The following is a 13,992-nucleotide window of genomic DNA, read 5'->3' on the forward strand; positions in this document are numbered from 1 at the left end:
AATGCCAAGCACTGTGTTTGCTCTGTCCTACACCTGCTGCTGAGGAAAACTGGGCAGCAGCAGAGGGAACAGCAAAGAGCCTTGGAGGTATTGGCAGACAGGAGTTTAACAGGAGAGGCCAGTAGAAACCTCTGTCTTCAGGATGCCGTCAGCAGTGAGAAGGGACACACATATGCATTCATCCTTTGGCAACTGTAAGATCTGAAAGAAAGATAAAATAGTGGTATCTCTTTTTTTTTTTTCAGTTAACAGGAAGTCCTGGTTCTGAGGTAGAAGAGACTTTTCTTTCTTCTTGGCTGCAGGAAGTAGAGAAGATTTGTGTGAGCATTATTAGGGCAAGGACTTCCTGAGCCTGGGTTTGGGAATCTTGGCTCACTTTCCTCTCCAGTAGCTGCAGTGCCAGATGGGCTGGGCTGGACTGAATCCTACCACATTCTCCAGGAGTTTAAAATAAACTGGCTTAAAAGTAGGATTTAGTCTGCCTGAATTAGCAACTAACTGGCATCTAAAGTCCAGGACATTGATTGAACCACTTTTCCCTAAGTCCTCTGTGGCCACTGAAGAGGCCTGGGTGCCTTTGAAAGCCACTTGTCTCTCTGAGCTTCTCAAGGGTGGGCACCTAGGCAGGAACATGGGGCGTCACTGGGGCTCCCACACCTGCAGCTCTGTGACTGTGCTGTGTAACCTTGCTTAACAGCAAAGCAGTGTGTTAGGCTCCTTGCCCTTCCTGGTTTGTTGAAATACTGGTGGCACTTGCCTAGGACTGCTTTTCTCAAGAGATTTAAGCCATTTTTGAGTGCAGAAATGTTGCCTAGGTGTTTAATTCCCAGAGAAAGGCACTGTCTTGGGGTCAGTGCAGCTGGTCCTTGCAGGGAAGTTGCTCTCTTGGCTTGGACTAGAGGCCTGTTTAGCCCAGTACCCATCTGACAGGGATAGGTTGCTCCCTGTCAATAAGGTGAGGACAAACATGAACAACAGCCAAAAGCAGGTGCCAAGGGAAAAAAATAAGAAATGTGGTCATAAATATATGCCATGGGAAAGAGTATGAGAAGCAAGGTGTACCGGCAGATCGAAGTTTATATTTGCAAGACTTAACTGCTGTTACCTCGTGTGTATCTAAACTTCCTTTGGCAGGTGGGTCCTGGGATCCTGCTGTTTGAAGTATTCCCAAGATTTGGCTCTGTCCATCCGTGTAATCCCTGCAGGCAGCCTGGTTTAAGTTTTACAAAGCCAATATGCCACCAAGGTAGCCATCAGGCCCTGGGATGGATAAGTGAAATGCAATTACACCGTCCTCACCAGAAAAGGCAGCAAAGGTCAGGGAGTAGGAGGCCAATGCACAGGGGAGAGGCATAAGGATGTGAGAAAGATGCACTTGTGCACCCTCTGTATGTACATTTTTCTGATTTCGAGAATCAGGATGGTGATGCCAAACCTAGGCATTCATGAATACATGAAGCACATTCTTATTAACATCTCCTGTGACATATTGCTGTCACTTTCAGAAAATTACTAACTTCCCTGGCCGTGCAAGGTGAATTCCTGAAGCAGGAGAGAGCAATGACATGCAGTCAAGCCTCACTATTTATTTATTTGCCTACACGAACCAGTTCTGACAGGGAGTTGATCGAACAGCATTCAGGGCAACCCTTTCTTCTGGGCATTCCAGCCAAGTGCCAAAGCCCAGCTCCGCAGCCGTAAACCTGCTCCAAGAGTTTACTCTGAGCAAATACCAAAGCAGAGTGCAGACCCTCCGGAGTCCTTCGTGAGGCAACGCAGCGCGGCGGTGACAGCGGCTCGCAGCAGCCCCGCAGCGCCAGACGCCAGCGGGAGGAAAGGCCACAGATACGTGACACGCATGTTAAGGGCGTTTTTAATGTTGACGTTAAAGCCGGGCAGGGTGGTGGTGGTGGTGAGTGAACCGGCTTAGGGGGGGACCTGCCGCCCGCTCGGCTCCCCAGCAGGAGCTGCAGGCCGGCCGGCTGCCCATGTGGCACTCACCGGGCGCTGTCACGGGCCGACCACGGGAGCACGGGGAGCCGGCAGTCGCAGGCTCGCCTCTGCACTCCCAGGAGCGCCCTTCCGCCGCCAGCCCGGCCAACCCGGCGGAGCCGCGGCGGCGGGCCCAGGGCGGGCGCGGAGGCGCGGGCGGGAGCGGGCGGGGCGAGCGCTGTGTTGCCGGGGAGACGGGGGCGGGCGGCGCGGCGGGGCCGGGCAGGAACCTCCCGCCATGGGCTGCCGGGACGCTGTCAGCGGGATAAGAGCGGAGCGGGAGGCCGGGTACGTCGGCTCCGGCGGGGCGAGGAGCGGGTAAGGGCGGGACGGGTACCGCCACCGCGGGGGCTCGCCTGGCGGCGCGGGGCCGTGGGAGGGCGCTCAGCATAGGCCCTGTCCGCGGGTTTCGGCGGGCCGAAGCCGGCAGCCGAGGCGCCGGGGCGGGGTGTCAGTGGCGCTGCTGTCGCCTGGAGATACCGCTGGAGGCTCGGGGCAGCCCGGCGGCGGCGGCCGTAGTAGGCGGAAGGAGCCGCCGGCAGTGGCGCGGGTGGGGCCCGGCCCGCCCCGGGGCTCCCCGGCAGCAGCGGCCGCCGGCGGCGGGAGGGGCGCCGCGGGCTCGGGGCCCGAGTGTTCCCGGGGCCGCCCGGAGCGGTCCCTGCTGACATGAGGCCTCGGCCTTGCCGAAAGGCGACGTTTAGTACTCCGTGTGCGAGTCCAGGCGGTGCGTGCGGGTTCTCCTCCGCCCCCTCCCGTGTTACCGGGATGCTGTGCGGGTGACCGAGCACTGGAACAGATTGCCCAGAGAGGTTGTGGAGTCTCCCTCGCTGGAGATGTTTCAGAAGCGTCTGGACACAATCCTGTGCCACGCTCTAGGATGACCGTGCTTGAGCAGGGAGGTTGGAGCAGATGCCCCACTGTGGTCCCTTCCAACGTTGTGTGCGAGGTGTTGGCGCAAAGCGGGAACATAACGCCTTTGCTGTCAGCGAGGCGTGTGTTGCAGCTAATGATTGAAGAAAAACAAATGTGGGCTGTTCACGGAAACGCGATAACGCTGGCGGACGTGGAATATACAAGGGTCGCAGCGTTTCAGCACCTGAACTACCTTTTTTTAACAACATCCATCAAAATGAGTGGACAGAGGAGCGATGGGAACTCTTCTACATATTCTTTGAGAGTGGGGAGAACGTTCAAAGATGCTTTTCCGAGAGAAAAACAAAAATCTGAGAATTGCATATTGCCTGATATCCCCAGAGGAACTAAAGAGCTACCTTTTACTAACATCTGCAGTGAAGGGAGAAGGCAGGAAAAGCAGATGCATCACTGGAAGTGAAAATAAAAGCTCTTGTATGAGAAAAAGCAGAGCAATTGAAGAAATTCAGAAAGAAGATCAGATGACTGAATGTCATGGCCTAGGAGTTAGAAAAGCATCTAATGTGGTTATAAATGGGACTGGCTAAAAAAAATCTGGATGGCAGACTTTTTGCTTGCTTTCTTTCTTTCTTTTTGCTTGTAGTGCCATGTGAATCAGTAAGACTTCATTATAAGGATCTACAGAAATCTGGAGCTAGTGACACAAGCTTGTGTACTGTTGCTGATGAGATGGTGGGACAGCTATCTGTTTTAGTCATGTGTATCATAATCTTATGCTAGGTAGCAGAAAAGAGGTGTCTGGAACATTTAGCATTTCCTGAAGGAAGGATCTGATTTTGTTTGCTTGGACAAGAAACCATGTCTGCACAGAGCTTTTATCATAATGGAACTACAGTGTGGTAAGGACTCAGGAAAATATTCTTGAGTCTCCTTTTTGCCTTTTTTGTAGGCTCACAGACCAGTAATGCAAAGAAGAAAGCATCCTCTCAGGTGCTTTAGAAAATCTGTGGTTTACTGGCTCTGAGAGTTTCTGGTGGATGTTTTGAGTAGAGTGAATGAAAAATAATGTTGTTTTCATAGATAACCATAGATAAGGGAAAAACCCTCATCTTTTTCTATGGTGTTTTAATTTTATTGTTCTTCCTTGTTGTCCTTTGGACAGAGACTCTTGCAAGCTAAAAGCATATAATTTTCAATGCTTTACTTTTAAAACCAAAGTTAATAGTAAATAAGAGATCTCAGGAAGTCAGTTGTCACTTGCTTTGTTAGACTATACAGATTTCTTAAGAAGAGCTTTTTTGATGTCACTCCCTTCCTGCCTTCCCTTTCTCTTTGTCGTGTGAATTTTTTTAACAATACTCAAAGACAGCTTTCTATCAAAAATGTTTGATTGTAAGAAGTTTTTCTGTTAGGTTAATAAGCATTTAATGAAAGTTCTCCTTTGATGCTTCTTTTGCTTCCTCCTTCCTCCTAGTTCCTGGTAGGTTTTTCATGTGTCGCCACATCACTTGTTAGTGCAGCTTAAGACACTAAGGAAAGAGCACTTTGTGAGCACTTTGAACAATAGTGTAGGATCTGTTGGAAAGTGAGACACCGGATATATAAACATTGGAAAAGAGAAACCGCATTCTTAACACATATTGAAAGTAAGTTGCTGTTTTCATGCAGTTCTCTTTACAGTTGAGCTCCAAGAGCGTAAGTAAATACTGTGATCCTGTGAACAAGCACTTCAGGAAGCTCAGCTCTGTATTTCTATTGTCAGTGATTTTTGTAATAGACCATGCTGCTTCCTTATTAGTATAAAATTGTACACCCTTGCAGCTGGTCATTTCGTATTTCCTTCATATTCGCAGAATTTCACCATTGTCATGTTGATCTCTTTTCAAATAAGATAATGTTACCCATGGAGGAAATCTGAAGCAAAACTAGTTTTGATGCTTGTCTTTTGAGTGCAGAAAGGAGCAGAGGGAATTAGGGTGAAATGATTATTTTGTAAGTGGATTCTGCTGCACCTGGAAGTGCTGTGCAGAGCACGCCTGCTTGTCCTCTGTGGGTGAATTTCAGTTCTTTGCAGTGAACAGCTGTCATTGACAAGACACACTTATACCTGTTGTATTTCTTTTTGAGGAGTTGTCAGGCTCTGTGGGCTTCCTTAGCTAAGAACTGTAGTAGCTGTTGCATGAGATGTCACTACTTCATCTTTTTTTATTATGTTTGTCGGAAAATTGGATTAGAATGTTAGAAAAGGATTGTAATATGCAGTGGAGGGAGGCCTTTATGTATATATGCCTGGGATTACTTTGTCTCTTGCTTTCTTTTCCAGTTCAGAGATGGTTGTGAGAATATCAGGTACTTTGGAAAATTATTGCTCGATGAAGGTTCACGGGCATTTAGATAGGATCAAGTAGTTGAGCTGGTGTCATTGCAGCTATTGGCTCCTGTGACAGCACTGCTGAGGATGGTATACCTGGGACAGGATCAGGTAGAAGAGACTTGAGGTTCCTTCTGTTGTGTGACTTGGACTTACTTGTCTGAGCTTGCTAAGCTGATCAAGCGGCTTGTTACTGCTGAAGGGGGAGATCTCCCTCCTGCAGCCTTCCCTTCACTGACAGTGACAACTGTCTGATCCCTCAATATGGCAATTCAACAACAACAAAAAATCCAGCTGAAAATGCTAGTTTTCTGCAAACCTGTTGGGGTGGGTCACATCAAGAAGGAACTGGATGAGTGCAGTGCTGGAGATAAGAGGAAGAGAAGTGTTGCTGGGGAAGAACAGAAGTATCTTCTTGCTAGTCATGAGCTGTCAGGTGGGCTGAGCTCTATACCCCTAGCTGCATTTTGAGAGGTGGGGGCTTTTACTGAGGTTCAGCAGGGTTTCTGATTCAGCTGCCATGGCCTGTTGAGAACTAATAAAGCAGCATGGTATACAGGATCAGGTTTTCTTTTCCTCTGTTTAGATTCATGTATTGCATTTGAATATGGCTCTCAGGGACTTTGAAATTAGTGCAAGGCAAAATCTTGCTTCCAGATAGAGCACTCTACACAAGTGATACTGGAATTTGTGATGGGAAAGGAGGAAGAGGCTATGTGTAGTCTTGAGGGTTTTTTTGCTATAAGCTATTAGCTCTTTGATTCATGGGGTCTGATTAAAATCTCTTTTTCTGGAAAGTCAGGTTTTTTTGTACCAATTATTTAAGTAGAAGTGTGAATCTTCTTAGTGTGATTTTTCGGCATCTATGTTGTGTGAAGATACAGATTAAATCTGATGCGGAGTGAGAGAGCAAGATGGAAAGAAATCCTGTGAAATTCCTTAGCTTATGTATGTGGAAGAAGGGATAGGTATGTAATACTGTGATCCATGTAGTGAAGTCCTAGAATAATGCTGTATGTTGGTACCTGTACCTGCTGAAACTTCTAGTGCATCTTTGTTTTGGATATTTCTGTAAAATTCCGTAGCTTTTTTTTAGTCACTACTGCACATTTAATCTTCCTTCATATTCTGTACCTCATGGGTTTTGTGATTTTGGTGTGTTACGAAGGAGCCAGGGCTTCCACTCTTCTGCTTCTTTGTCTTCTATTTCTTAATGCTCTTCTCCCCCATAAGTAACTCCCTACTGCCTGCCCTTACTGTGGGTGAGATTTTGCAGTGACCACGCAGTGGGAAGCACTGACAGGGTTGTCTTCTGCACTTCTGAGCTTGTGTAGCTCCCTGCAGGCATCTGAGGCTTGTCCTGTGACACTTGTGTTTGTATGGGGTTGTTGAACCATGTGCTGCTGAGGCACTGTGGGTATTACTTACATTATGAAAAAGCTTTTCCACGCTTCCTGGATAATTTAAAAGGTGGGAAGTGGAAGGCGAGTAATGAATGGTGGTTTGCCAAAAATGGTGGAAGACTAGTGCCTGTTAGACTGTGTCTGTCAGATGCTTGCTCAACTACTCTGACAATCTCAGCTAATTCTCATGTTTATGAATTCTTCGCTCGCTTTTCGTGCACCCAGAAAGTTGAGCTCCTTGGCTTCAGTTAGAAAAGTATGGGAGCATGAGTGAGTATGGGAGCATAACTGTGAGGTGGGAGGAGGGAGTTTCTGATTTTTCCAGCTGTTGACAGTAGAGAAAAATCTTTTTGCTTTCCCAAGAGAAAATTGGGAAGATTAAATATTAGAAGGAATTACTGTCAGGTAGTGCCAAACGCAAGGGTTTGTTGGAAGTATTAAAACTGATGTTAACTTCTGTGCAGTTTTATTTCAGCAAACACTTGCAGAAAAAAATACACATCATCTATTCCTCTTTAGTATTGTGAAGGCATTTACCAAAGATTTATGTTCTTTGGGGTAATAAATGGTGCAAAGTATGTAACTAGATCTGTTAACTTCAGTAAGCTACTGATTTGATGACTTTAGTGCATTAGCTAAAAGATGGGGAATGAGTAACAGAAACAGCAATCTGAAGGGATGAATATGTCTCAGTGCCTTAATTCTAGAAAAATGTGAATTAGTAAGGAAAATATTTAAGACTTAGGGCAAGAAATGTTCTTGATAGCTTATAATTCTGTTGCAGGAGCTGATAAAAATCCAGCAATATGCTGATTGTTGTAAGATTTCAGAAGTTGACATCTGTACAGTTTTGATTCACTAGTTTAAACAGACACTGAAATAGTATTAAAAAAAGTGCTAGTCTTTGACCTTCCTGTTCTCCTTCTATTGGAAGGCAAGAGAGTTTAACAATCCTAATTTCCAAGAACTGAGATCAAACATTCTTATGGTTTGCTGTAGAAAAAACAAAGCAAAAGCCCTCAAGTCTAAAACCTTGGGTGCTACATGATTATTATAATTTTTCTTTCTTGCATCTTTCAGTGATATGGGGAGATTTGAGTCAGTGAGGAATGTGTAATTTCTTTTTTTATTTGCATGTTTCAATTAAGAAAAGATCAAAGGAAAACAGAAAACTTCCTTTATGTGCCTGAATATATAGAGAAAATGCTGGGGAGTGATGTGGGGGTGTATTTTCCACTCCAGAAGGTACTCCTAATTACTCTAGAACTATTTTTAGAAGCCTAAATTACATCAGTTACAAAGTCAATTTGATTATTGGAGTCCCACTAAGTCCTTAGCATTTGCAGGAAAAATTATCATATTGTGTTTGCTTACTGAAAATACTACTTGGCTACATATGTACCTTCATCTGGCATACTTCATGCATCTCCTCACTATTTTTAAGAGTGTAAAATCTTTTTTGTGTGTGCTCATGTGTGATACACATTTATAATTGGGGACTTCCTATTTTGGTGCTTTTTTTTCTTTGTATTGTGCATAGATTAAAGGTTTTTTCTGGTGATTCAGCCTTTTGTTAAATGTTTGTCTATCTAGTAATAGGTATACTGGGAAACTTCATTTTTTTGGTCATTGTTATAGGTAATTATTGTGTAATTAAGTGTAACTATTGATTGCAATTTTTCTGTTGGCGTCTGTACTCCTTGACTAATTTGGAGTGCTGTTTAAACTTCAAAAATAAGTAAAAAATCCCAGCTGTTCCTTATTTGCATTCCCACTGGAGAAAAGCTACCTAAAATGAGATGATGTGAGTCATTTTGCCTGCAGTTATCTGGAATGTTGACTGGGTCATCTGAGTCCAGTTCAGTCTGAGACGGGCAGCTGAAACAAATGCCTCTTTGCTGTAAAGCCCGGGAGAAATACAGGGTCTGTTTCCCTAACACCACCAAAGCTGTTTCCAGTTTTGTAAAGAAGCTGGCATACTGATCTTAACAGGAATAGCAGTGTATGTAACTCTCAGATATTTAGGTAACTTTTTTAAATTGCCAGCTGCTGTTTTGTCTGCTTCTGATTGATAATAGAAAGTACCTACTTCATTGACCAGTATTAAAGATTCAGAAGTGGAATTAGTTTTCTGACCTTTAATGACTTTTTTTAAAAAAAGAACTCTGATCATTGATCTTTCCCTCTTATTTAGTTGTTCTTAGTGGGTAGTTTAGTCACAATGCCAAAACTTATCTTAAGCACTTTGTAGTTTTAATCCTCTAACTACTATGCTTTCATTTAGCATAGCCTTTATTCATTCATATCCCTTCACCAAGAGTGCCTCAAGATACTGCTCAAATTTTTACTTCTTCTCTTTCTCCAAGTATTGGTACAATCAAAGTGTATAATCTTATAAGTTACAAAAAGTTTTATATGAGCCTCTAGATCATGACTTGAGTGGATATTTGTTGTTCAAAATGCAGGATGGTCTGCATACTTGTAGTGTGGCCCCAACTATAGTCACAGAGACCACACTATCTCCAGTACTGTGGATTAATGTAAGAGAGGGTATCACAAAGTCTGCCTGGTTGTGCAGGGCTGATCTCTGTGGGCTCAGTACTGGAGACAGAGGCCCTGAACTTCTGACTTACCTGCTGTGCTAGACTGCTGCTTTCCTTTCACTTTGTAGAGTCTGTGGAGGTTAGTCTTGATCTTTAGATTTAGTTGTTACTGTGCAGCCATGACTGTTAAGGCTTGCTTATAGTCTGTTCTGTGGTTAAAGTATCAAACCTAAAGTATGGAAGAAGGTATCTAGGGGTATTACTTGTATTTATTTTTATTTAGGGAAGAGCTTGTTAGCAGTCTGAGTAGTGTTCAGAACAAGGCTCACTTAGGAGCATTGCCTTCTCACTGCCAAATGTTTTACAGATGATCTTCATCCTTCATCTTTCTTTTGTAAGAACTTACTGGTCTTTGATAGATTCCACCTTGTGGTGGAATATTTGTCAGTTCCTTCCTTTAGTACCATGTGTTTGCAGAGGTATTGGCCTCTGACACTTTGGATAAGATCTGGAAGAGATCTTAGCCTTCAACTCGGCTAACAAAGCTTGTTACCAGCATTCTCATGGTATTGGTAACAGCATTGTATTCTTCAGTGCGTTTTAGCTGATGTTCCTGATAGCAAGCATATTTGTTTTTGACGTGGTGCTGCAGTGATTATCTTCAAAGGCCCCCAGCTTTCCCCATGCCTCTTGTAAGGAGTGCTTATGCTCCATGCCTGTATGCAGTGGTCTGAAATGTGAAAATTTTAAATGAACTGGAATGGATTTAATTTGGCTAACAGCTATGTTGTAGTTACTGACTTTGGATAGTGTAGGACCACAATCTTAGCATAAACTTGAGTATAGCATACGTACCGGGCTAATGTATAACTTGAGTGTAGGTGGTTGTTTGAGAGCCTGTCTTTCATTAGTGTTGTACTTTTTATCTTGTTAGATGAATCATCTCTCATTTTTGTGCTTGATTTCAGGCTTGACAAGAATGTATTCACGGGTGTTTCATATTGCTTGACGACTAAACAAAATTCCCCATGAAGCTGAGAAGCTGTCTCAAAGCACTTGTGTAATATGCAGCTAGCTTGTGGGATTCTTTGCCATTAGCTCTATCTCAGTGGTATTTCCCCCAGACTCAAAAGGAGGAAACTATTGATAATCTGTTAACTTGTAAAGGGAATATTGATATTTGTAGCTCAAGGCAGAACCTGAGAACCTGATGAATTTTAACGTGAAAAAATGTCCTAAGATGACGTTTTAGAAACTGTTGAACAGAAAAACATGAACTTGTGTGAGGGAGTAGGGTGTATTGTTGTATGTAGACAAGAATAATGTGTATATGTTAATCTGAGATACCTCTGAGCAATGGTTCTATAATTTAGAGCTGATTTCACCAATAGTTATGCTAGACAAGTAAGATTCTAGAAGCAGTTGTGTTGGAGAGAGCAGACATAAACACTCAGCAGTCAGAATATATCACAGGAAGCTGATTAAACTCTAGTAAGTACATTAGGTTCTTTTGAAAGAATACGCTGACCAAGTTTTGGAAGTGTAGTCTGCAACAAGCTTTGTGCCCAGTGACATTACCCATGAGTTTTATTTCAAACTGTCAAAAAAACATGAGGCCTGAAAATCATGGGAAACTATAATTTGGGAGTAAGCAAGTGTTTGGTTTTTTTCTTTCTTCTTATTTCCCTGTGTGGTACACCACAGATCTGGGTCTTGATCAGAAGAATGACAGCTCTGAAACTCTTTCTGAGAAGGTGACCTGCCTGCACCTGCTATAATGCCTCTGTGTATCTCAAAGTGTCTGTAGCCTTGGGTATGTTTGCTGACTTGATTTTATATATATATATGACAGGTATTTTGGAGAGCACATGTTTCTTTTATTTGAACAAACCTGGCATATTATTTGTCTGATTGCATTTGGTTTTTTCCCTTGGCATTCCTATTCTGCATCAGGAATGGCTAGTTTAGCCATCCACATCAGTGTTCCCCGACCATACACAATCGGAAAATGAATGTTTTTATTCCTTTAAAGACTATTTTTTTCAGTAAGCACAGATAATTCCTTTAAATATTTTTTTTTTCAGTGCAAGATACAATTCTTTCGCATCCACTTACAGGTAGAAATTTTTTAATTCTCTAGTTGTACAAGCACCGAGCTTCATGGATTAGATTTTTAATACCATGGCAGTAGAACACAAGTAAACAACATACTTACAGAAGGTTTACAATACTTGTAGAAGCAGGACTCTCAAACTTCAGGCCTTGCAAGACAAACATCCCTCTTAAGTGAGATGGGAGTTAACACATAAAAGTGGCAATATTAAGATTATACATAAACATGCTTGTGTGTACTGAAACATCATTGCTCTGATGGTCTCACCATACTTTTGAGGGTTCATTAAAATAATACTTGTTTACTGTCTTGTGCACTTGACACACTTTCCTGGCTTGTTAAAAGGACAGTGCATGTGTTATTTAACCAAACATACCAAGCATTTTAGGTTTTCACTTTTTTCTTTATTATGGGGAGAGAGACTCTGAATAACTTGTTCAGAAGTAATATTGATCTAGTGGACTACACATAAGGCTAAAAGCTGGTTACTGAACTCCTTGACAAAATCAAGGACTTGGCTAGAAATAGCACTGTGCCGAAAAAATTGACAGCTACCTGCAGTCTGATAATAAATTCTGTATGTTAAGAGGTTGGTTTTTCATGTGCTATGTCATGGTTGGAGCAGCACTGCCTTAGTATGTAATGGGGTTTCTGCTTCTGTAACCCCAAATAGTTAATAAATAATAGCAGAGGACAGAGCAGACAGTGGTTGAAAATATTAAGTAGGAGGTCTTCTGTGGAGCTGGAGTGTTGTCTGGTATGTCTGTTTTGAGAATGAACCAAACTTGAAAGTGTCTTGGTTTTGCTCTTGTTTGCTCATGTTTTTGGCTGAGTTGTTGGATGGTTTGCAAATGTTCACTGTGTTTTGTAAGCTATGCTTTTGGCTGATTGCCCTGCATCAGTAATGCAAAGCATCAAAGTGTCTCAAGCTTTCTGAGATGCTCTGCTTAAACTGCAGGTTCCTGTTTTCTTTAGGTCTATGTGTTGCTCCTGCTGTGTAACCTATTTTTGGCAATGTCAGCTGAGTATTTCTTTCCAGCTTGTGTAAAGTTTTGAATCATATCAAAACAACAGAAAATGAAGAATGCTGATTTTGGTGATGCACTACTTCCAGGCTTTACTTGCATTCTCTCACCACATACAGATTTCAAAGCAGCACTTTACTTCCCATTTCATTCCAGGCCACACTAGATATGTATTTCTCTGTTGTATGCTCTCATGCACTTTCTTTTCCTCCCCAGTTTGCACAGAGGTTTTTATTCTTAGTCTGTTAGTGAATTTCTTTAACCAGACAATCAAAATTGCTGTCTGCTACTAACAAGCTAAACTTAGTTTCTGCAATAGCTGTGACAATCTTTGCTACAATAGCAAAAGCCTCTTGTGGAGTGTCCCAGTGTTAATAAGATGCGGATGCTCTTCATTATGTATCTGTCCTCTGCTAACAGAAGCTTGAGCTTAAATTGCAAGTTTAACCCCAGAGTAAATCTGATTAAATAATGATTGATATATTAATGTAAAAATCCTTCAAAAGGTAGCAAATATGCTCTCCAGAGAATAAACATTAAGTGCAAGCAGTGAGACTGGGAAAAGCATTTGCTAATGGAAATGAATACTGTATAAACTAAATGTAGTGCGTGTTGGCCAGTGGTGAACTTGTATTCCCACATACTTTATCCTACAGAATGGGTGAAAAGGCTGCAAGTTTTGAACTGAGGCCAGAAAAAACTTGATTGCACTATGTCTTATGGAAACTAAGGTTTTTTTCAAAGCATTAATTTTAATACCTACTGAAAATGCAACTTCATTGCAGTTTGTACTTTTATGGACTTACACACGTGCCACGCCTGGTCAATGTTTATCTCTTACCTGAAACAGAAAACTAGGGAAGATAAATAAATTAACAACTTCATGTAGCTATATGTCATCTAGTATTCTTTTACTCCTGCTGCATCTGTTATGCAACAGTTACTGGAGGTAATAGACTAGTATTGAGGGCTTTTGACTTAGTACTGTATTTCATTATGATGGTACTGTAGTAATTTAGTAGTTACTGCTTTTTGTTGTTTACTGGACATTCCAAGCCTTTCTGGGCAATGCATTGCTGAAAACATGACTAAGGAGAAGGCCCAGTTCACTCTAGTATACAGAGTACTAGTTCTGACTATGCTTTTGTTGCATTTTCTTCTTTACACAAATTCTACTGTTGTTAGAGATAACATCTCATCATTAGCACTAATCTAGTATATTAATGATTCAGTATTCAGGATTGCTGAAGTGGTCTTATTTTTGAGTTCCATCCTTTTATGAACAATTTTGATATTTTCTTTTAAAGTCCACTGAAGCAAGTACAAGACAGTCTTACATTTTAAGATGCTCAGTTGATTAGGTACTTCATAAAAATGGAAGTAAGTTCAGAGAAAATACAATTTTCAGGTGTAAGAAATCGATTTCTACCACAACAGTAAATAGGAAATAACTCCCTTGAGAGCTGATGCAGAAGGGGTCCAGAGGGCAGACATGATACAGGCAGAATTATGAGCATGATGCAAAGATTGGCATGAAATGGGCAGATTATAGAAGAATATCAGGTTATTCACAGTTAAGTGATTTTTTTTTTTTTAACTTGTGGGCTTTTTCCTTTTATAAATAAATACTATGTAGTAGAGGTGATTTTTATGATACTCATGTTCTAGGAAA

General features: G+C 42.3%; 1 protein-coding gene across 5 annotated transcripts in view; it reads left to right on the top strand.

Moving 5' to 3' along the window:
- The first annotated feature begins 2,215 nt into the window (after window positions 1-2,215).
- The window catches only part of LYST (lysosomal trafficking regulator), a 78,957-nt gene continuing 67,180 nt past the window's right edge, over window positions 2,216-13,992 (top strand). For 2 of the 5 annotated variants that reach the window (XM_048296532.1, XM_048296537.1), the window contains exon 1: window positions 2,216-2,310. The gene's annotated coding sequence lies outside the window, so the exon portion shown is untranslated. Of the gene's footprint in view, window positions 2,311-10,803; window positions 10,996-13,992 lie in introns of those variants that run through there. The other 3 variants (XM_048296536.1, XM_048296533.1, XM_048296534.1) reach the window with 3 other exon arrangements.

This window comes from Corvus hawaiiensis, chromosome 3 (assembly GCF_020740725.1).
Source record: "Corvus hawaiiensis isolate bCorHaw1 chromosome 3, bCorHaw1.pri.cur, whole genome shotgun sequence".
Taxonomy (NCBI): domain Eukaryota; kingdom Metazoa; phylum Chordata; class Aves; order Passeriformes; family Corvidae; genus Corvus; species Corvus hawaiiensis.